This window comes from Monodelphis domestica, chromosome 7 (assembly GCF_027887165.1).
Source record: "Monodelphis domestica isolate mMonDom1 chromosome 7, mMonDom1.pri, whole genome shotgun sequence".
NCBI classification, from domain to species: Eukaryota; Metazoa; Chordata; class Mammalia; order Didelphimorphia; family Didelphidae; genus Monodelphis; species Monodelphis domestica.
In genome coordinates, this window is record NC_077233.1 from 65,569,418 (window position 1) to 65,593,425 (window position 24,008).

General features: G+C 39.9%; 1 protein-coding gene across 4 annotated transcripts in view; it reads left to right on the plus strand.

Annotated features, from left to right (window-relative positions):
- FBLN2 (fibulin 2) overlaps window positions 1–24,008 on the plus strand; it is a 258,583-nt gene that overhangs the window by 21,230 nt on the left and 213,345 nt on the right. The gene's annotated exons all lie outside the window — the stretch shown is intronic.

Genomic DNA, 24,008 nt, shown 5'->3' on the forward strand with positions numbered 1-24,008 from the left:
TCATCCCTATTAAATTTCATCTTGGTTGGTTTAGTTCATCCTTCTTGCTTGACTAGATCATTTTTTGATTCTGATTCTGTCATCCAACATTTTAGCTATTCCTCCCAACATTTGCAAATTCGATTTGCATTCCATTAATCCATGTGACTGATAAAAATATTAAGCAGCACATGGCCAGGGAGCAGCTTTTCTATGAAGAGCTCAGCCCAAGATAACATTAACATACTAATGATTTTTCTTTAGGTCTTGTCATTCAAATCTTTTTGAATCCAACTAAATCTTGCTCTCATCTAACTCACATCTCTCCCTCTGGTCACCAGGGGCAGCATGTTAGAATGTAAGCTTCTTGAGGGCAGCAATTGCTTAGTTTTCTTCTGGAGAAGAGGTCATCATCTATTTTCCAACCCTCTCAAGGTTGAATATGTTTTTTCCCTAGCCTAGCTTTGCATAGTACCTTTTATATTGTAGGTGGTAAGTTCATTGATTTGAGTGATAGTTCATTAATTAGTTAATTAAATTATTTTTGATTAATTGCTTTACTTAATTTAATTAATAATTAAATGCATTAATTGAATGCTTTCCAGAAATCCATGTACATTATGTTTATGATATTCTCTTTATTTTCTAGTCAAGAAACACTGCCAGAAAAGGAAATGAGTTTAGTTAAATAGGAATTGCTCTTCATAAGGCTATGGGGTATAGGTAATAATGGTACAGTGGAATCGTCACCAGATTCAAATTCATCCTGACTTTGCCATTTATTACTTATGTGACATTGGGCAAGCCACCTCCTTCTTCTTGCTGGCTTCAGTTTCCTCCTCTCCCGAATGAAGGAGTTGGATCCGATCACCTCCAAAGTCCCTTCTAATCCAAGGCTGTCTCTTAGTGATCATTTATTCTTCTACATGTTCACAGACCATCTCTTTACATAATAACATGCTTTATGATTTTGGCCAAGGTCCAAGTCAAGTTCACTTTGCAGACTACAACCTTCTTCCTATTCCTTCTCTTCCTTAAAAAAAAAATAACCATGACATTTGCTTTTTGATAGACATGTGGTACCTCTCCAATTAACCTCGCTAAGTTCCAAACAACTAGACCCAACAAACTATAACGTGAGGTACTAGTAGATATGGTTGCTAAGACACTGTCAAGAAGCACAATATCATGTTGTATTCTCTTGGCCTTTCAACCAGTTGTGTAAGAATGTGGTCTACCATAGACTCTTGTTCCCATAAGCTTGCCTAAGATTCTTGGCTCAGCTTTTTATCAAGGGTGTAGATTATTTTCATAAGGATTTTACACATCTGAAAAGTGGGTCTCTAGGTTAGTACTTATCAATTTCCTCATGAATGGGTTAGTACTTATCAATTTCCTCCTTATTTCAGTAGAAATATCTTATGCTTTTTTTTAAACATTATTTTATTTGGTCATTTCATACATTGTTCATTGGAAACAGATCATTTTTTTTCCTCCCCTCCAACACCCACCACCCCTTCCCTAGCAGACACGCGATTCGTCTGGGTATCACATGTGTCCTTGTTCCAAACCCATTTCCTTGTTGTTGGTATTTGTATTAGGGCACTCATTTAGTGTCTCTCCTCGATCATGTCCCCTCAACCTCTGTACTCAAGCAGTTGCTTTTCCTCGGTGTTTTTACTCCCTCAGTTTGTTCTCTGCTTGAGGATAGGTTTTTTTTTTCTCGTAGATCGCTGCAGGTTGTTCAGGGACATTGTAAAGCCATTACTGGAGAAGTCTATTACGTTCTCTTGTACCACAATGTGTCAGTCTCTGTGTACAATGTTCTCCTGGTTCTGCTCCTCTCACTCTGCATCACTTCCTGGAGGTTGTTCCAGTTCCCATGGAATTCCTCCACTTTATTATTCCTTTTAGCGCAATAGTATTCCATCACCAACATATACCACAATTTGTTCAGCTATTCTCCAATTGAAGGGCATCCCCTCGTTTTCCAATTTTTGGCCACCACAAAGAGCGCAGCTAGGAATATTCTTGTACAAGTCTTTTTTCTTATTATCTCTTTGGGGTACAAACCCAGCAGTACTATGGCTGGATCAAAGGGCAGACAGTCTTTTAGTGCCCTTTGGGCATAGTTCCAAATTGCCCTCCAGAATGGTTGGATCAATTCACAACTCCACTTAGCAATGTCCCTACTTTGCCACATCCCCTCCAGCATTCATTACTTTCCTTTGCTGTCATGTTGAACAATCTGCTAGGTGTGAGGTGATACCTCAAAGTTGTTTTGATTTGCATCTCTCTGATTATAAGAGATCTAGAACACTTTTTCATGTGCTTATTAATAGTCTTGATTTCTTTAACTGAAAATTGCTTATTCATGTCCCTTGCCCATTTTTCAATTGGAGAATGGCTTGATTTTTTGTACAACTGGTTTAGCTCTTTATAGATTTGAGTAATTAGACCTTTGTCAGAGGTTTTTGTTATGAAGATTTTTTCCCAATTTGTTGCTTTCCTTCTAATTTTAGTTACATTGGTTTTGTTTGTACAAAACCTTTTTAATTTGATGTAGTCAAAATTATTTATTTTGCATTTTGTGACTCTTTCTAAGTCTTGCTTGGTTTTAAAATCTTTCCCTTCCCAAAGGTCTGACATGTATACTATTCTGTGTTCACCTAATTTACTTATAGTTTCCTTCTTTATATTCAAGTCATTCACCCATTCTGAGTTTATCTTGGGGTAGGGTGTGAGGTATTGATCCAAACCTAATCTCTCCCACACTGTCTTCCAATTTTCCCAGCAATTTTTATCAAATACTGGATTTTTGTCCCAAAAGCTGGGGTCTTTGGGTTTGTCAAAGACTGTCTTACTGAGGTCATTTACCCCAAGTCTATTCCACTGATCCTCCTTTCTGTTTCTTAGCCAGTACCAACTTGTTTTGATGACTGCTACTTTGTAATATAGTTTGAGATCTGGGACTGCAAGGCCACCTTCCTTTGTATTTTTTTTTTCATTATTTCCCTGGATATCTTTGATCCTTTATTCTTCCAAATGAACTTTGTTATGGTTTTCTCTAATTCAGTAAAATAGTTTTTTGGTAGTTCAATGGGTATGGCACTAAATAGATAGATCTTATGCTTTTTTAGATATTTTGAAAAATGATTTCTCAACGTCTTCAGAATTATGTATTTTCCCACATAAATGTCCTCCGTGTATACTTAGCAAGTTGGTTAAGTTGCTCTTCCTATCTTTTTTTTTTACTGCCATTTCTACTTCTTTTTTTTTAACCCTTACCTTCTATCTTAGAGTCAATACTATGTATTGATTCCAAGGCAGAGAAGTTAGGGCTAGGCAATAGGGGTTAAATGACTTGCTAGAAAGGGTGTGGATCCAGATTTGAACCCAGGACCTCTCCTCTCTAGGCCTGGTTCTCAATCCACTGATCCACATAACTGCCTCTCATTTCTACTTCTTCATGTAACACATTGGGGACTGAGATTTCAGAGTCCAAATGTTTGTTTTAATTGTCATTGATTGAAGAAAATAATTTATTATATAAAAACTGAGACAGTTGTTTCATTTAAAAATATTATTTTTTCAATGCTCTTGAGAATGATATGACCTGACTGGATCTTTTGTCAAACTTTCTTTAGACTTTTTTTCCTATCTGCTCTATGCTGCGCTATTTTGTGAGGTGAAACTGGTCACAATTTTCTCTGGTCCTCCTCTATATATAACAATTTTCAAATGGGTTATGTTCTAAACCCATGTTGTTCTTAGCTGCCATATTTGTATGCTTTGGATAATAATAATACTAATAATAGTTAACATATTATGTGTGTATATATATATATATGTATATACCAGGCACTGTGCTAAGTGTTTTGCAATTATAATTTTATTTCATCCTCTGTAAGATTTAAATTTAAGTTTTATACTAAATAATAGAGTTATAAAGTAATATCGTGGTCTCTGATTTTAAGATATTATAGCTTAAGTCAAAATGGCTTTCAGTAGCTTTCATTTACAAAGAGGTAGAAAGAGTGAAAGTGGGAATGTAGAAAAACAACAGAGCCTTAACGATCCTACCAGCCCTTCTCTTGAGGTCTGGCTCAGCCCCAGCAGGGGCTTCCCCAAATCCGATCTCCAGGTGGAGTCTTCAGTCAGAAGCACCTCACAAGAGAACCTTGGGAGGTTGATGCTGTTATTGTCCTCATTTTATAAATGAGGAAACTGAGGCAGACAGGTGAAATGATTTGCTCAGGGTCACACAGCTAGTAAGTATTTGAGGCCAAATTTGAACCAAAGTCTTCTTGACTCCATGTCCAGAACGCTATTGATTGTGCTGCCGACTTCCTTTGAAAGGAGAGGTTTGCTAGGCAAGATATTTTCTATGCTCTTTTTTGTTTGTTTCTATGCTCATTAGGTCTCTTCTGGTAATTGTCTGGCACTGATTAAAATTCCAAAGGAAATAGTGATAGCCCATATCAATATTTTTTTTCTTTATCCATTTCCCTTTTTTGGCATAAATTATTTACTTAAATAGGTTGTGCTGGAGCTGTTGTAATTTCATGCTTTATCTTCTCATCTTAATTTCATTTGTTGTTTATTTTGATCTTTTCTCTAAGTCAATTCAGTGACAGTTAATTTGGAAATAACTGTCCCTTATCGTAATCAGTCATTTCTTATCTCTTTAATTAAATTTTATGAAATTGTTCCGTGTTTGTCATTACATAATGCCTTCTGACTCTCTCCTTGAAGACAGTGATCATGGTATGTAGGCGTGAGGTTTCTGGGTACCTCCTATCTCTCTGCCTTTGCACTGGCCATCCATCATCTCTGGATGTCCTTCTTCCTCACCTCTGCCTCAAAGGATCCATTTAGTCCTTCAAGACCCAGTTCATTCTCTACCCTCTGCATAAAGCTATTTCCAATCCCCCAGCTATTAGTGCCTTCCTTGCCAAATACCTTGCATTTATTACTTTGTCTTTATTCACTTTGTATTTATTTTCTACATGCTTCTACATGTAACTGTCATCTTCCCCATTAGCATGTAAAAGTCCTTTGCAAGTAGGAATTGTTTCACTTTTTTCTGTTTGTATCCCCAGTACCTGGCACGTACCTGGCTCAATAAATATTTGTCCATTGATTGGATACTTTATAAACCTTTAGCCTCTTTATTTCTAATACATATATACAAAAACATTTTTGCATCCCCCCCTTTTCATGCCTACCTCTTCTGACCACTGAAGCCACCAATATTAGGATGTACATTGATCTCGTCTGGAGAGTCCTATTGAGTTTTCATAGAATTTCTCTGCTTTTTCTTCCACTGCAGCTGATGTTTATATGTGCTTTACTTATCTTCATGGTGACCTTTCCCCCCCATCTGGATGTCACAGTGGCATTTCAAATTCAACAAGTTCAAGATGAAACTCATTATACCTCAAACCTAACTCTTCCACGATATTATCCAAAATTCCATCATTCTGTTTTGCAATTCTGTTGTGTTTTTCTAATCATCTTCCATCATCCTTGACTCTTTCTTCTTCTCCCTCCCCTTTTGATTCTACAAGCATTTCCCAAGCATTAGGGTTCTTCCTCTATAACATCTCTGGCATCCCTCCCCTTCCATGTCATCTCTTGCCTAATCTATTACAGTAGCCTGCTAATTGGTCTTCCGTCTTCCTATCTTTTCCCTTTTAACATATCCTTCATCTAGTTGCCAAATTAATCTTTGTAAAATGCAGGATTGATGATTTCTCTTCTAAGTCTGAAAATATTCAATGAAATTATATATTAAGAGAGAAGAAATGACTGATTACTGCTAAGGGAGAGTGCTTTCCAAGTCAGATATTTCTTCAATCATAACATTGACTCACTAAAGAAAAGTTCAAACAGCTAGGTGGCTCAGTGAATTGAGAACAAGGCCTAGAAATGGGAGGTCCTGGGTTCAAATCTGACCTCAGAAACTTACTAGCTGTGTGACCCTGGGCAAGTCACTTAACCCCCATAGCCTAGCCCTTGCTTCTCTTCTGCTTTAGAACCAATACACAGTGTTGATTCTCAGACATAAGGTAAGGGTTTAAAAAAAGTTCAAAATAAACTCTAAATTAAAATAAACATGAGAAGATAAGGCACAAAATACAATAGCCCCAACACACCCTATTTAAGTAAGTAATTATCTCTGGGATAAAGTAGCAATCTTCAATCTGGGATTTAAAGCCCTCTTATAGTCTGACTCTTACCTTTTACCTTACCAAGCTTATTTCATCCTACCCTCTTTCATACACTCTAGTTGTAGACAAAGTGACTGACCAGCTCTTCCCCATGTAAACATCCCATCTCCCATCTCCACACTTTTGGACATGCTTTCCACTGTGACTTAAAGACTGCCCTCTAGCTTCCACTTTGTAGAAACTTTAGTTTCCTTTAAACCTGACTCAGTGCCATCTCCACGAAACCTTCATAGGCATCACAAGGTGAAATGACCAAGTGTCCCATGAAATTGGGCACAGAATTTTATGAACTAGCCTCATTCCTTTATTCATCTCTCCAAGAAGGTGTGAGAAATTCTGCTATTTAACTTCCGTCCAACTTAACCACTACCTTACGTATTGTTTCATTAGTGGGAAGAAATAGCTTGACTTTGGATGTCAAGGCATGAGTTTACAGTTGGGAGTTATTACCTATGGGTGGAATTTTTCTTTAAATGCTAATATACCTGCCCCATAGAAAAGTTTCAGATCCCCATCCCCCTGGAGACATTTTCTCTCACATTTTCCCATCCCCATGAGTCTTGTGGCCAACAACCATGGGAATCATTTGGGCAGGCAGCACCACTATTGGAATTGGCTGCATTTTTAATCTGCTCTTAATAGCCAAGTCATTTTTAGGGGGGTGGGCGTCATTGATTACTTAAGGCCTGACCTAATTTCTCCTAGTTCTTAGCCTGAGCAGATCTGGTCTCAAACAAATTTTAAAAAATTAATGTGTAGTTATAGTCTCAAACAATTGTAGAAAACTGTCATATTCAATTGAAGAATGATTACAGTGCAAACTCTAGAGTGAATTGGAAGGAAATCATGTTTACATTCATCTTGAGTTTATGGTCAGTTTGTTGTTTAGTCATTTTTCAGTTGTGTCTGACTCTTCATAATCCCATTTGTGGTTTTCTTGGCAAGGATATTGGAGTGGTCTGCCATTTCCTTTTCCCGCTCATTTTACAGATGAAGAAACTGAGGCAAACAGAGTTAATTAAGTGACTTTTCCAGGGTGACATAGCTATTATTGACACTTATTTGATTTGGGGATTTAGTATTTGGATTTGGGAAGATGAGTCTTCCTGACTCTAGACCTGGAACTCTATCCACCAGTGCATTTTGAAGCAGTCAGTACAGGGCTCTCCATCATCTTATTGTGGTATAATAAAACTGATGGATAAGGGATAAAAAACCCCTCCATCCCAGCTCCAGCTTGGTTGTTCACTGGGTGATTTGGGACACGTTAGTTATCATAGCTTCAGAGCTGGAAGAGACCTCAGAAATCATCTCCAGATGAGACAGTGAGCATCTACAGAGACTGAGTGACAATGTCAATGGTGGCATGATTGCAATCTAGGTTCTCTGAGGCTAGAGCCAGTGTTTATTCCATCAGAGCAGGCTGCTTCCTTCTGAGTTTGTTTCCTTAGTAACACATTGAATAATTTGGATCAGATGGATTTTTAAGGTCCCTTCCATCTCTAATGTTCTTTAATTCTAAACAGTGTTAAGCTGAGTGTAGAAGAGTGATACTAATGAACAAGGTGGGCTTCCAATCCTATGGCATAGGCTGCTTCTAAGCTCTGAGCTCTATTTCTTTGGTGTAGACTGGGTGGGGTTGGCTCCCCTCATGTGGTTTTTAATCTTTGCCAAAAAGAACTTGGAACATTATGTGAACTCTATTAATTTCTTTTGTCATCTTAGGTATTGTATTTTATGCTCTTGAAAAGATTAAGAAGGGGTCCATTGGCTTCCCCAGACTGCTAAAGGGGTCCAGATCACCCAAATAGTTAAGAACCCTCTTTAGAGGCAGTTAGGTAGCCTGGTGAAATGAGTGCTTACCTTAGAGTCAAATGAGATGATACTTGTAAAGCATTAAATTAGCACACTGCCTGTCACACAGTAGGAAGTTAATAAGTGTTTTTTAATGAATTAATAAATTAATAAATTCCTTTCCTTCCTTCTTTCCCTTCTTTTGAACCAGAAAAACTTAAGTTCAAATCCTGTTTCAGACACTTTCTAATTGACCCTGGGAAAGTCAATTAGCTTTTCAAGACCTATCTACCTCATCTGTAAAATGGTTCTAATAATAGCACCCACTACACAGAGTTGTAGGCATTAAATGAGATATTGGGTGCAAAACCCTTTTCAAACCTTAAAGGCTTATAAAAGTAATACTATTTTTGTTGTTATTTCTATCCCACTATCCCACCATCCCCTGTGCTAACCAAGTAACTAAGACTGGTAAGTTGGAATTATAGAAAAATGGACTTTGGGACTTGATTTAAAATAGTTTTTTTCCTGATCAAAGCTGCCTAGCCAAAGATTACTCCTTGAGGGCAGAGATTTGTCTTTTGCCTCTTTTTGTATCTTTAGTGCTTAGCTTTTGCCCCTCCTCCAATACAAAATTGTTCATTTATTCTCACTATTATTGGGAAGTCAAAAAAATTTGTGCAGTTATGAGTCATTTTCCAACAGAAGGAATCCAACACGAGCCAGAAAGTGTTGTAAACAAAAGAAGTGGGGGAGAGAAATGCTTAGCACAGTGCCTAGCATATAGTAGGGACTTATTAAATGTTTCTTGACTGACTGATTGATTGGACTGCCTTGGCTTGATTGGAGGTTGTTGGGTCCTTTTTCCTAAGAATATTAAAACAGGGTCTGGATAGCCATATTTCAGAACTGCTGTAAAGAGATGAGGAATTAAATGAAATGGCCTCTAAGATCCCTTCCTATTCCTTGATTCTGCCATGACTTGATAGCCTAGTAGATAGACTGCCAGCCCTACAATTAGCAAGACTGGAATTCAAATTCTGCCTCAAATGTTGATTCACTTTATGACCTTGAGGAAGATACTTACTTTCTCTGAGCCTCAGTTTCCTCATCTGTAAAATGGGGATAATAATAGCATTTACTTGACAGGGTTGTTGAGATATGAGATAGCATATTCAATGCCTTGCAAACTTCCCTTTCTCATCTACTCACCTGGAAGACATTGTTGCTCACCCCAAGCAAGTAGGACAGAGAATATTTTCAAGATTGACATCAAATATGACCAACTTGTTGAGAATTGCTGTGGGCCTAGTCATTTTCCTATTCTTTTTTTCACAGTTAAGCCATCCTAATGTGAAGAGAGCTGCTTTCTATTTGTAGAATAGTAAACAGGGGCTGATGGAGCTTTGCCTTTGCTATAGGATAAAATGTGCTGGGTCTTTGACAGATCAGATCCATCTGCAAAGAAGGAATGGGATTTGGGCAAAGGAAATGATATAACTGTAAACAGTCTGAGGACAATCTTGAAAGGAAAAACAGATTTCAAGAAAGACCTAGGTCATTTGGCCTGATTGATTGACCTGGCAGCACACCTCTCATTTCGGTGACATCAAAATAAACATCTTTAGTGTTTGAGTCTGAAGCCTCATCCCCACCTCCCTTGGGTAAGATGGGATGCACAGGGGGATGGCCATTCTTGAGCTCTGAAGAGCCAGCAGCAAACTGAAGGGCATAGCAATGAAGAAGAAGAAGCCTTGGCTTGAGATTTGGGGGTCCTGGGGTTTAGTCACCAATCTGCTCTTAACTAGCTGTCTCATTTGAAGCAAGTTGCTTCCAGAGCTAAAATGAACAACTCAATCTCCTGGGATCAGCATCATGAAAGGTGTCCTCAGATCAACTTTTTACGGCAACTCAGATGATGGGAAGGAGGGAACCTTGGAGAGATATTAAAACACAAGGTCTCCATCTTGCCTCTAATATGAACTGTGTGACCTTTTTGGTCCCTGGTTTCCTCATCTGTAAAATGAGAGGTGGCTTCTATGGCTTCTGTCCTCATATGACTTCCCCATGGTTCCTCCATCTGTGTCTCTGGACAGCAGCCACAACAGGACAACCCAAGGCATTTCACCAAAGTTGCAGATGTTTCCTAATACAGAAGCACTGAAAAGCCTTTTTTTCCCAGAATGCACTTGGAGCCTGATGATAGCCTGGGAACTCTCAGACTATCCAGATCCAGGCTGCCAGAAACAAAGACAGCTCAAGTGCTCTTGTGGTGCTGGCTTGAAGCCACTGCCTGAATGATTCCATGACTCCAGGGTACCCCCATCCTGTACCTCTCTGTTGATTTCTTTATACATCCTTTCTATTATCTCTTTTTTAAACTTCTGTTGACAAAGCCTACATCTAAACCATTGTCTTGGAAATAATTGAGTGAGGAGAATTTATTCATCAACATCATGCAGAGGGAAGACATCATTGTGATGGTAATACATAGAGCAAGTGCAGGCCATTGGCTCTGTCTCCTACAATCTAAGCCAAAATAAACTCCAATCATTTACTCATGAAGCTGCCAAAGAAATCCACCAAAATGCAGACAGTAACCCCCCTGCCTGAAGAGGATAGGGCAGCAGTCAAGCTATGACTGTGAGATGTAATAAGATTCATTTGGGGGGTGTCAGGGAGGTAGAGATGAAGTATAGACGGAATGCCCCCTCACTAAAGTCTGGGATGGCAAAGGATCCACGAACAAAAATAAACATTAATTAGGTGTCTGCTATGGGTTAGGCACTGTGCTAGGTTCTGGGGATGCAAAAATGAACAGAAAAAATAGAGTCCCTGCCCTAAAGGAGCTTCCATTCTAAAGGAGGGTTACATGTGTTTTGAGTTATTGTTCAGTCGTTCAGCCATATCCTTATCTTTGGGACCTCATGAACCATAGCACTCCAGGTCTTCTGATCTCCACTATCTTCCGAAGTCTGTCCGAGCTCATATTCATTGCTTCCATGACATCATCCATCTCATTCTCTGTTGTCCACCTTTTTTTTTGCCCTTCACAACGTCAAAGTCTTTTCCGTTGAGTCCTGCCTTCTCATTATGTGACCAAAGTATCTGAGCTTCCCCTTTTGTATTTATTTTGTAAATAGTCTGAATTGATCTCTTTACATATTGACTAATTTGATCTCCTTGCTGTCCAAGGGACTCTTGTCGGGCATCACAATTCAAAAGCAACAATTCTGCAGCATATTTTCAGAGAAGGAAATCCTGAATGTACTCAAAAGGATGGAATTTCTTCTTTCCCGTGAGTGGGCTACTTTCTTTGTAGAAATCCCAAACCTTCCTTCTAGGAGGCGAATGGCATGCCCAAGAGCTGTCTAGGTGAGGATTCAATGGTTCCTTTCTGTGTTTCTCTGCAAGATTAGGATTTAGAGGCAGGAGGGATCTTAGTGGTTCAACCCCCTCATTTTACATATGAGAAAATTAAGTCTCATGGTTGGTGTATCTGTCTGGTCCATCCTTTATACTTTGCTTGAGCAACCCTCCTAGGGGACTGCTCTAAATAACATCATTCAGACATCTTCAGTGGCTCTCCATTACTTATCGAATAAAGTATAAAATCTTGATTATGGCATTCAAGACCTTCACAGATTGACACCAACCAACCTTTCCATTGTCAGCTCATAGCACTCCTTTCATGTAATTGATTTTCCAGCCAAACTGGATAGTCTCCATTCCCCTTTCTCAGCTTCTCTTATCTTGCCTTCACTTGTACCTAAAATGGACTCAGCCCCAATGCCCTATTTTGAACATTCTCCTTTCCTTCAAGGCTCAGATCAGTTGGTATTGTCTTTAGGAAACTATCATATTCCTTGCAATTTTTGTATACATGTCTTCCAGTCCAATTTAGACAGTAATCTCCTTGAGAGCAGAGTCTATGTTTTTCTACACATTTTTATCTCCAGCATCCAGCAAAGAGCCTTAATAACCCAGCTAGCATTTATATAGCACTTTGGTACTTTATCACATCTCACTTTCCAGAACAATCCCTTGAGGCGAATGCTTGCCAGGCATTATTACTATTTTACACATGCCTACGTTGGGCAAAGGCAGCTAGGCAATGGCCCAGTGGATAGAGTGGCGGTCCTGGATCAGGAAAACTCATCTACTTGAGTTCAAAACTGGCCTCAAACCCTTAGCAGCTGTGTGACCTTGGACAAGTCACTTAACCCTGTATCTATGAAATGAGACAAAAAGGGAAATGGCAAACCACTCCAGTATTTTTGTCAAGAAAATCTGAAATGGGGTGAGGGAGAGTCTGACATGACTGAAAACGACTAAGCAACAACAACAGAAAACTTTGGGCCAGGATCTGTTCTAGGCATTTGGTGAAAGACTTTCCCAAGGTCACATAGCTAGTAGTTGACAGAGGCAGAATTCAAGAGCAGGTTTTGGAGGTTCCATGTCTAACATTCTTGCCCAGTCCTTCATGTGTGTTTGCTGAACTGAATTGATGTCTCCTGTTTTTGTGTTCCATTGGAGGTTCCATTAACTTCCTTGTTATACCACTTCTATTCCTCTGGCTTTGGAAAGAATGACTATTTTTTTTAAACCACTTCTCATGTTTAATCTTTTTCTTACTAAGAGAAGGTAAGCTACTATTGTCTTTATTTTTTAAAAGTTCATTTATTTAATTAATTAATTTAGAATATTTCTCCATGGTTACAAGATTCATGTTCTTTCCCTCCCCTCCTCCCAACCCCTTCCCATAGCCTCCAAGCAGTTCCACTGGGTTTTACAGGTGTCAAAGAATGACTATTTTTATCATGAATAAAAGCCAAGGCTCTTGTCTTTTCAGTCTTCTCTTTTCACTCTATGAATGTCACTAAATATCTTCATTCATTCAGTGACGCAATAATCATTTATTAAGTACTTTCTGTGACCTTTAGGTGGGAGTTTTATTATACCAAGGTTTCCTGGAACAAGAGCACCAGATAATGGGCTCAGAGTCAGATTGACCTAGGTTCAAACACTGCCTCTGATCCATACTGGCTGTTTGACCCTTATATTCTCAATGTTCCAGGGCTTCTTAACTTCTTTTATGTCATGGGCCCTTTTGGCAATAGGAAGAAGCCCATCTTCTCCTCAAAATAACATCTTTAAAATTAAAATTTTATTCTTAAAAATATACTTCCATGTTTACATGATTCATTTTCTCTCCCTCCACCTCCCAGAGCTGACAAGCAATTCCACTGGGTCATACAAATGTTATCATTTGATACCCATTTCCATATTATTCATTTTTACCATAGAGCCCAAACCCCAAATTATATATCCATATAAATAAGGGATACGTTTTTCTTCTGTGTTTCTGCTCCCACAGTCCTTCCTCTGAATGTGGATAGCAGTTTTTTTCTCATGAGTCCATCAGGATTGTCCTGGATCATTGTATTGCTGCTAGTAGAGAAGTCCATCACATTCGATTGTACCACAGTGTATCAGTCTCTGTGTACAATGTTTTCTTGGTTCTGCTCCTCTCACTCTGCATCACTTCCTGGAGGTTGTTCAGTCTCCATGGAATTCCTCCACTTTATTATTCCTTTGAGCACAATAGTAGTCCATCACCAACATATACCACAATTTGTTCAGCCATTCCCCAATTGAAGGGCATCCCCTCATTTTCCAATTTTTGGCCACCACAAAGAGCGCAGCTAGGAATATTCTCATACAAGTCTTTTTCCTTATTATCTCTTTGGGGTACAAACCCAGCAGTGCTATGGCTGGATCAAAGGGCAGAGACAGTCTTTTAGTGCCTTTTGGGCATAGTTCCAAATTGCCCTCCAGAATGGTTGGATCAATTCACAACTCCACTTAGCAATGCATTAGTGTCCCAATTTTGCCACAATCCCTCCAACATTTATTAGTTTCCTTTACTGTCATATTGGCTGATCTGCTAGGTGTGAGGTGGTACCTCAGAGTTGTTTTGATTTGCATTTCTCTAATTATGAGTTTTAGAATACTTCAAAACAATGTTTTTAAATAAATGAAGAAAATGTTCAATTTCAGAGAACTCACCTGTTATTTGAAGGAGACAACCCCTGTAGGAGAGTTCAGAGGTAAAATAGATGCCAATGCTTGATGATATTTAAGGTATGCTGTTAGGGTGAGATGCTGGTGAGATCTGAGTGGGAAGGGATTGGGCACAGAGTGGCATCCCAAGGTGGACTCTGGGCAGGCACAGCTTAGGCATGGGGTAGTTGGGATGGGGTGAAAGTGTTTTGTGCCTGTCTAGTAGGTCCTACCCAAGCAACTCTTCACTGGGACTGCTGTCTTTTAAAAAACAAAACCACCAGAACAACAACAAAAAATCCTACATACTTGACATGCATCAAGATACACAAGAGCTTTTTAGCATAATACTGGCTACTTGGTTGCTTGATTAAAGTAGGTTAGTAGTGACTTCACAACCCTAAGATGGCATATGTCAGAGCCATTGACCATTGGAATCCTGGGAGGCTTCTATTCTATGTGATTTGGGAGAGAGCTGATTTGGTTTCATTTTTGAATACCCATGTTGGCCAGGAATTGGATTGGAGAGAACATTCATCTCTTTAAGGTTTGATGGAGACACTAGCATGAACCCCACCTTTATTTGGTGATAATTTATGGTAGAGTGGCGAAGATGCCTCTAATTGAATAGGGTTGAATCTAGTCTCTGTCTTCATAGATCTCTAATCTTACCTGTTTACTCATAGAAGAAGTCGTTAGATATGGCTTGGATTTCCCAGCCCTTCCCTAATTGGGCATTAATGAATGGATGTAAAGACAAGAATCCTGGACTATAGCTCAAAAGACCTAGGTTCTAACCCTGATCCACTACTACTTTGCTGTGTAATTTTGGATCCTTGCTGGGCCTCAGTTTATTCATCTATATTGTTATAGAGTGATGTCAACTTGCCTGTTGTCACCCAGCTAGTCCTAACAGTCAATAAGTCCATGAGTACAAGTTTTCTATTAGAAATGAAGATTCCAGAACATCTCTCCTAAAATTACCGTTCAGCCTGTGAATGAGTTTGTTTGTGGGACAGGTGTTGGGGGTACATCTGAATGTAAGAGCTCCCTTTCTCTAAAACAAATGATGAAAACCAAGAGAGATCAGACATTGAGAATTCAATAAAGGGAAAACTCCACAGCTTCACGGAACATGGACTATTAATAGAAATTGACTAATTTGCTTTGCTGTCATGTTCAATGGAAGTAACACAATGATTAAGCCAAATGGGTACCATCCATCTTTGGCTATGAGAAGTGTAACTGGGGTTGGGTGACTGGAACTTTCCACCAAGGCACTAAAATTTAGAAGACACACAAATTTAACACCTGTACTCCTTTAGTAGAATAGAATGAGGCAACTGGGTATGTTGAAGAGTTTTGGATGGGTATATTAATCTTTGTAGAGCTTTATCTTTTGAAGATATAGAAGGTACTTGGAGTATTAATCTTTATCACTTTCCTACCTGCTGTTCACTTTTCTAGTTGACATACACTTAGAGTCAGAGGATTCTAGGATTTGAAGGCTTGATGGAACCCTGAGATTGTCTAGTCTGGCTCTTCTAATTTTACATATAAGGAAACTGAGGTATAGAGAAAAAAAGTGATTTCTCTAAGCCTAAAGCAATGTGGTCCAATAGGAAGAACATTGATTCTTGAGTCAAAAGACTTGGATTCAAATCTCACTTCTGATGTTTATCACCTGTAGGAACTCAGATAAGAGAATTAACTTTCATGGGCCTCAGTTTCCTCATCTATAAAAAAGAAGTAGGAGCAAATGTCTTCTGGGGATCTTTCCCCTCTGCCTCTATGATCCTATGACAATTTACAGAAAAGGATTTGAATCATCTATAGGATCATTCTGACTTCAAGTCCAATTTTCTCCCTGCCTTCCCAGTATCCCTCTTTTCTCATTAAGACCTTCTCTCCCCAGGCTATACATCATGCTCCAGATCACTCCCCTGCCTTTTTTTTTGTCTCTAATTAAAATGTAACCATCCTATGCCCTATTCTGAATTATCTTGTTAGAAATCAATCTAATAATTCACTTTATACTAAAGCTCTAATAGACCTATAATCATTTAATGCCTTGCCCTTCTACTAGGTTACATTTTTAACTCAATGATTCCTACAGATGGAAAAAATCTTAACCCAAAGGAATGAATCATTAATGGTGAAATTTCAGAATCATAGCAAGTTGACAGAGGTGGTATTTTAGGTGTAGGGGCATATTGCCAGCCCTTTAGTCTGGCTTCCATTACTGACTTGGTGTTATAATGTCTATAAAGAGGATTCATTCCAATTTTTTTTCCAACCCATTTTACAGGAAAGAAAACCAAAGTCGAGAGAAATAAAACTAACAGTAATATATAAAAAGAATACTTGTAGGTTTATTGTTAGATCCTGCTTCTTAACAAAAGTATCACAATTTTAAATTGATTTTTATTTGAATCTCTAGGGTTCTCTAAGTAAACCTCTCTATCATCTGCAAGAAAAAATTTCAATTTCTTTTTAGCTCAAGGAGATTCCCTCAATTTCTTTTGCTTGTCTCATTGCTATAGCTAGCTGTGAAATGACTTGTCTCAGAAAATAGCAGGTAAATTTGAACCCAAGTCCTCTAACATCTAGTTCTCTTACTAACTTACTTACTATTAATAACTAATTCAGTTCTCTTCCCACTCTAAGAAGTGTTTGTTTACCTTCCACCTTAGAATCAAAACTGTGCATAGGTTCCAAGGCAGAAGAATGGTAAAGGGAATGGTAAAAGAATGGGGGTTAAGTGACTTGCCCAGGGTCACACAGCTAGGAAGTGTCTGAGGTCAAATTTGAACTCAGGTCCTCCCATCTCTAAGCCTGGTTTTCAATCCACTGAGCCACCCAGCTGCCCTCTGGTTGTTTTTTGTTTGTTTGTTTTTGTTTTGTTTTGTTTGAAAAGCCTGGCCACCTACTTTGAATCTTTGGTTAGCCCTTGACCCTGATGGAACATTTGAAACCATAAGAGAGGTGCAGAGCTATGAAATGCCCCTCTGACTTCTTCTACATAGGTAGCTTTGAGAAACCCAAAATACATGGGAAATCATGATGAATTCTGAATGAATGCAAAGCTTTCTTCTAGCTCAGAATCTGATGATCCTCGGAGCTTTATCCCCACTCAGGGGAATTTGGTGCTTTCCACACAGGATTAGTGAATTATTTATAGAATGGCTTAGTTTTTCAGAAGCCTCAAGTACTGGCCCTGCAAGGGTGCTTCCAATCTTCTCTTTTGGCAGGGGTCTGGAGGAAAGATGGGAGCCTTTTCCCCAACAACCCCTATACTGCCAACCCCCCCCCTCCCCAACCGGTCTCTGGAGTTTGGGCAAGCATCCAGTTGGCTCTTTGGGTCTTTATCTTCATTTCCTCTTATAATAGCAATTCCTTGGATTGATAAGAGATGTTTTATTTTTCCAGGTTTTGCCCCATAAATCGCATTAACAGGCTTTAGAGATGAAATTTTAATTCCATTCTCCCATCAAAGAACCAAGGTAGGGCACCAGTAATAATGCAGTGAAAAGAGCCCTGGCTTAGGGGCCAGGGAATGGGAGTTCACATCGCATTCATAATAATAGCTAACATTTTGATAGCTCTTTAAAAAATAACTTTTTCATTATGAATTTAATGAATACATCTCCTCCACCCAAATTTCCCTATATAAACTAGAACAAAGAAGAGGATTATATGGGAAACCCTGGATCTCTATTATATACAACTAGCTTTTAAAAAAAAAAAGCATAGAATACATTTAACACACAACTTTCAAAGCTTTCCTGCTCGTTTGTGTTTCCTTCTGAACTTCCTTCTGTTCTATTCTTTTTATTTAAAAAAATGCTTTAGAGACTCTCTTTTTAGTTTCTCTTCTGAATCCTTCTGCATTAAAAAAAGAAGAAAAAGAGCCCAATTCTTGTAACAAATAATTATAATCAGGCAAAACACCTTGAATCTATCACCCCTCCCTGTGGATTGAGAGCCAGGCTTGAGGATGGGAGATTCTGGGTTCAAACTTGACCCAGATACTTCCTAGCTGTGTAACTTGGGCAAGTTACTTAACCCCCATTGCCTAGCCTTTACTGCTCTTCTCCCTTGGAACCAGTACTTAGAATCAATTCTAAGACAGAATGTAAGAGTATTTTTAAAATGAATATGATTGTTGTCTCAAAGTAACAGAATTATATTGGAAATGAGACCTAGGTTCGTATTTTTAAATTTTATTTTATTGATTAAGAAAATTTTTCCATGGTTACATGAATCATGTTCTTTTCCTCCCCTCCTTCCCTCACCCCCATAGCTGATGCGCAATTCCTCTGGGTTTTACATGTGTCATTGATCAAGATCTATTTCCATATTATTGATATTTGCACTACGGTGATTGTTTAGAGTCTATATCCCCAATCACATCCCTGTCAACCCATGTGATCAAGCAGTTATTTTTCTTCTGTGTTTCTGCTCCCACAGTTTTTTCTTTGGATGTGGATAGCATTCTTTCTCATAAGCCCCTCAGAATTGTCCTGGATCATTGCATTGCTGCTAGTAGAGAAGTCCATTACTTTTGATTGTGCCACAGTGTATCAGTCTCTGTGTACAATGTTCTCCTGGTTCTGCTCCTTTCTCTCTGCATCAATTCCTGGAGGTCGTTCCAGTTCACATGGAATCCTTCCAGTTCATCATTCCTTACAGCACAATAGTATTCCATCACCATCAGATACTAGGTTCATATTCTGATTCTGATACTCCCTTATTGTGTAACTTGGAAGAGTCCTTAATCTCTCTAACTAAAGATTTTCTCACCTAGAGAAAAATTGTGAGAGGGAGGTTAAATTAGGTGACCTCTATAGTTTCCCCCAGCTCTCAATCTTATGTTCTGTATTTTATCATTGTTCCAATGTTGCAGAAAGTGCCAGAAGTGAATAGAGAACTTGGACTTGAGTTCAAATCCTGCTGGTGAGACCCTAGGCAAGTAACTTGAACCTTCAATGCTCTAGGCAGCTGTCTCTGACTTATAAACTAGGGAAGGTGCTTATTGGTCTATAGAGCTATCTAGAATGAGTCTCTACTCTGGGCCAGGCACTGTGGATATAAATATAAACTAAGACAGGATTTTCCTTTTAAAATGGGGGGAGGGAGAGAGGGAGAAGGAAAAGAGGAGTTTCCAGCACTCCCCACCACCAAAGCCAGAACAATAGTTTGGAAAGACTATGAGTCCTCTTTTTAAAATAATATTTAATTTTCCCCCAGTTACATGTAAAAATAATTAAAAAAAAAAGTTTCGAGTTCCAGATTCTTTCCTCCCCTTCTACTCTCCCTTTTTTCTCTCCTTTTCCCCTTTTCACCTGCCCCAAACAGTCAGTAATCAGGCCCTGCTCTTAAGGAGCTTTTACAGTCTCAGGAGAGGGTGGAGGACAAGACCTAAAGGGATTCTGGAAAGCTGCTGGTGGTGATGGTGGGAATTCTCCATTCATTCTAGAATCTTCTTTGCTTGTCCTTCAGACTGTTCTCTTTGACTAGAGTCACATCTATGCCATAGAAGTTTTGAATGGCTTGGGGATGGTTGGAAATTGGCATGAAGCCATAATTCATGGCAAGATGGGGTAGAAGCTCATTTATCAGAACCAGAAGTGGACTCCAAGATTCTGAGGGAGAGTAGGAGGGGTGGGAGAGGGAAGGCTGATGGCCAGTGTCAGCAGCATGATGAGGAGATGGCCAGGGCACCAGAGGGCTTCCAGTAGAATCTCAGCTCCTTCCCTGCCTGCCATGTTTCATAGAGCACCAAGCAATCTATGCAGGGTTACGTGATGAATAAATGGGTGACCCGGAAATGGAATCTCCGGTTAGTGTCATGTAACATGGGGGATGTAAAGGATGTTGGGTTGGAAAGGGAGAAGGGAGAGATGATTGAATCCCGGTTGTTATGGTTGTTGCTGAGAAGATTCCTTACTTTAAGGGCATGACAGGTCATCAGCCTTCTTCGACATAAAAGCCACCACATGAGAAGCCTGCTCAGTCACAAGGAGCCCGAGGTGTTTTTAAGGGCACAGAGAAACTGGGATCCAACCTGGATCTCTAGCAGCCAGTGGAGAAATAACAGAGCCTTTGTCTGACTTCCCTGCAGGGAAGGGAAGGGTTTTCAGCTCCAACCACAAACATCCTACCCATTTCTTCATTCTGGTCTCTGGGCTGGAGAAAACTCACAGAATGGAGCTAAGCAGACCCACTGCGAATACATGCTACCTGATTGCTCATCATGGCCTTTCCAAACTATTGTTCTGGCCTTGGCTCTTAGGGAGTGCTGGAACCTTCTCTTCTCTCCCCCCCCCCCATTTTAAAAGGAAAAAAAAAACAAAGAAACAGCCATTGAAAATGCAGATGATCAGTCTGTGGTTGCTCAGTTGTTGCCTTTTAAATCCTCTTTCTTTCTTTGGGGAAGAACCTGGTTGAGTCCAGACACTGGGAATTTGAATGTTCCATCTTTGGAGTCTTTGACCCGGAGAGAGGCTCTCCTGCAGGAAATGTCCCAGACCTCCATTGTCTGGTTTCTTAGCTAACTTTATCCCCTGACCCTCAGTTTCCTGAAATGTAAAATGAGGAGATTGGATATTTTCTTGCTGGGTACAGGATCATAGGATCACCTTGGAAGTCATCAAGCTTAATGCTCAGAGTATATATATTCATGATAACCAATTCAGAGAGGAGGATTAAGTGACATACATACTGTCCAGGGTCATACCAGAAAGTGGCAGGATTTGAACTCAGGTTCTTTTGACTCCAACTCCCACATTCAGGGACTTCTTATTTTTTTCAAAAGGAAACATTCAACCTTTGGGCAAATGGACAGGACCCCCTCCTCCATATTTTTTTCATTTATCCTCCTGCCTCTTCCATTGTCAGTAATATTGCATGCAACATGGGTGAGTGAGACTGTTTTGCATTAGAAGTCCTTGGTGGGGAGGACTGTGGCCCTGAAGTTACAAAAGGGCACCAATTAGTGACTGTCTCAGCACGGCCGGCATGACGGTTCTGAATGTGTTTAATCGACACATTCTAAGCCAAGAGCTTATTAGAATTTAATCTTCACTGCTAAGTCATGCAGCAGTGACTATTGCCTATTATCTCTCATCTCTGCTGTTTTCTTGGGAACTTTTCTCAACTGCCTAATGAAAAATACACAGAGCCCTGGGCGCACAGAGAAATTGGAAAAGTAACTGCTAATAGCTGCAGTTGGCAAGATTGTTGTTTCTGTCGGATGGGATTTTGCAGAGGATCCACCAACAGATGCATCTCTTCACTCTCAGATCTAACCGACCAAATTAATTTCTCACCACCTTGTCCAGGAAGCATAGGGGGGCAGGCTTTGACTGATGGGCTTCACTGGTGGCTGTGATCTGATTACTGGCATGATAGATGGAGGTGCCAGAGACGGAAATTTTGCTTCCATTCACGAGGAAAAACCAGCCATACAAATTTCTTGGCTTTTGGAAAGAGGCTGCAAAGTGCCTGGTGGGAGCACCATGGGTTGGATGGCTTATTTTCATGGCGATGGCTATGACCTGGGATTTGGAAGGTCCAGAAATCATTCCAAGCAAATGCAGTGGAGCAGGCTCCTCCGGTGTTTGGTTTAGCTTTGGGCTGGAGTTCAGTGAGTGGGGAGTGGTAAAAAAAGTGCTGGATTGGGGGCTGGGGTTGAGGATGCGAGACTCCAATTGCGCACTGTTCTAGATGCTAGAGATAGAAAGATGAAAAATAATAAGCCTCTGTTGTCGAGGAAATGACATTCTCCTGAGAGGTGGGGCAGGCGAGTATAAAAAATATTCTAGAAATTTGACTATAAGTGCACAGAATGGGTCAAACTAAGAAGGAGATCTGTGTGGTATAGTGGATTGAATAGTGCTTTGGAAACAGAGAACCTGGGTTCAGATCCTGGTTTTGCTATTTGTTAACTGTGGGACATTGGCTAAGTCACTTATCCTCTCTCTGCCTCCCTTTGCCTCAGTTTTCTTGTCTGTACAATGGACAAGTAGGTGGTGCAGTGAATAGAGAACCAGGCATGGAGTCAGGAAGACATGAACTGAAATTTGGCCACAGACACTAGTTGTGTGATCTTGGACAAGTTACTTAACCCTGTTTGCCTTAATTTCCTTATCTATAAAATAAGCTGGAGAAGGAAATGGCAGCCTCTCTAGAATCTTTGCCAAAATATCTCCAGTGGACTTACGAAGAGTCAGATATTACTGCAACTACTGAACACCACCACAAACAATGGGGCAATAACAGAAGCTAACTCACAGGGTTGTTGTGAGGATGAGCACCAGATTGCCCTTATCCCCTAGGTCTTGGTAGCTCTCTCCCATGCCAAGTTAATTGGGGGAGGTCTTATTCTTTCCACTTCATAGCTGAAGAAAATTGAGGCACAGAGAAATCAGGTGACTTTCTTGAGAGGCAGAAACTGAGCTGGAATCTGGGTCTCTTGACCCGTTGGCCAGTGTTCTTTGCTTTTCACTATTGCAGCTTGGAATTCTGGTTGCGATCCAGATGTCCTTGGGAAACTACTTTGGTGTTCTTTCATCCTCCTGGTCTCGGGAAAATCCTTTAGTCCTTGCTTCTCTCTTCTGGGTGTGATAAATCAAAGGTTTACTTGGGCTTTGGGAGAGAATTCTCATTGGATTCTCTGCCTGTCAGAGGCTGACTGACTGGAGGAACAAAGAGGGGAGGCAGAAAGAACCATTGCTCCTCTGCTATATATTGCTTAACAACTTTAAAAAAAGTTTATTGATTTTTTTTCTTTCATCCTGGTAATTTCTGGGGAGATCAACTTCCCTCCTCCCAGGAACTGAAACTTTCCCTGTAATACAGACAAAGTTGCTGATTTTCAATAGAACACTTTCTTGGACAGCTAGATGGTACAGTAGATAGAGGGCAGGGCCTGGAGTCAGGACAGATGACTTCATAGTAAGTTTGGGGTGCTTACTAGCTGTGTGACCTTGGGCAAGTCACTTAACCTTGTTTGCCTCGGTTTCCTCATCTGTCAAATGAGCTGGAAAAGAAAATGGCAAACCATTCCAGTATCTTTGGGAAGAAAACCTCAAATGGGGTCATGAAGAGTTGAACATGAAACAAAGAAACAACAAAATTCTTTGTACTTACCAGGGGAATTAGGTAATATAAGTATGCAGAATGAACATTTTCCAGATGAGAAAAAGAGGGTGACTTGCCCAGGGTCACACATGCTAAGTGAATGTCAGAGGCAGTATTTGAACCCAAATCATTTGACTTTCCACTATATGTTATCTCTTTCTCTCTGGCTATACCATTTGCAACTCCACCTTTTCATGGTATATATGTTTTGATGGTTACAAGGATGCCAAAAAGGCAGATGAGAACTGAATCGATTTGAACAAAAGGAATGAAATCCCACTTCTGTATTCCTTTGTCATTGTTCCGAAATTGGCTCTGTAAATCAGTTTCAATTAGAATCAAGCAACTGGTGAAGTGTGAATACTTCCAAGTGCCAGGGAGCTCACTAGCTACAAAAGTAGTCCATCACACCATTCAATGGCTGAACATTTAAAATGATCTGGTGCGAAGGAAGACCTCTTTCAAAAATCATTCCAGGGATGATCTAACAGCCTTCAAAAGCCAGAAATTAGAAGTAAAATTCCCTTTATGGCTTTGCAGGAGTACAAAAGTGACACTCTTAAAATCCTCTGCCTGATTCTTCTCCTTTCCTCCCTACTTTCCCATTTTCTGGATCTAGGCTTGGATTCTCTCTCTTGCTGGTCTCTCCCTGAAGAATGGGTAACCGGGAGCTGGGAAGCTTTCCTTGGGCAGCTTTCCTAGGTGTTTAAGGGACCAGTGTAGGAAGGGTTGAAGGGAAGCATTTAGAGGAGTCGACACAGGCATGTGAGAAGCAGCTTGGCAGAATGGAGAGCG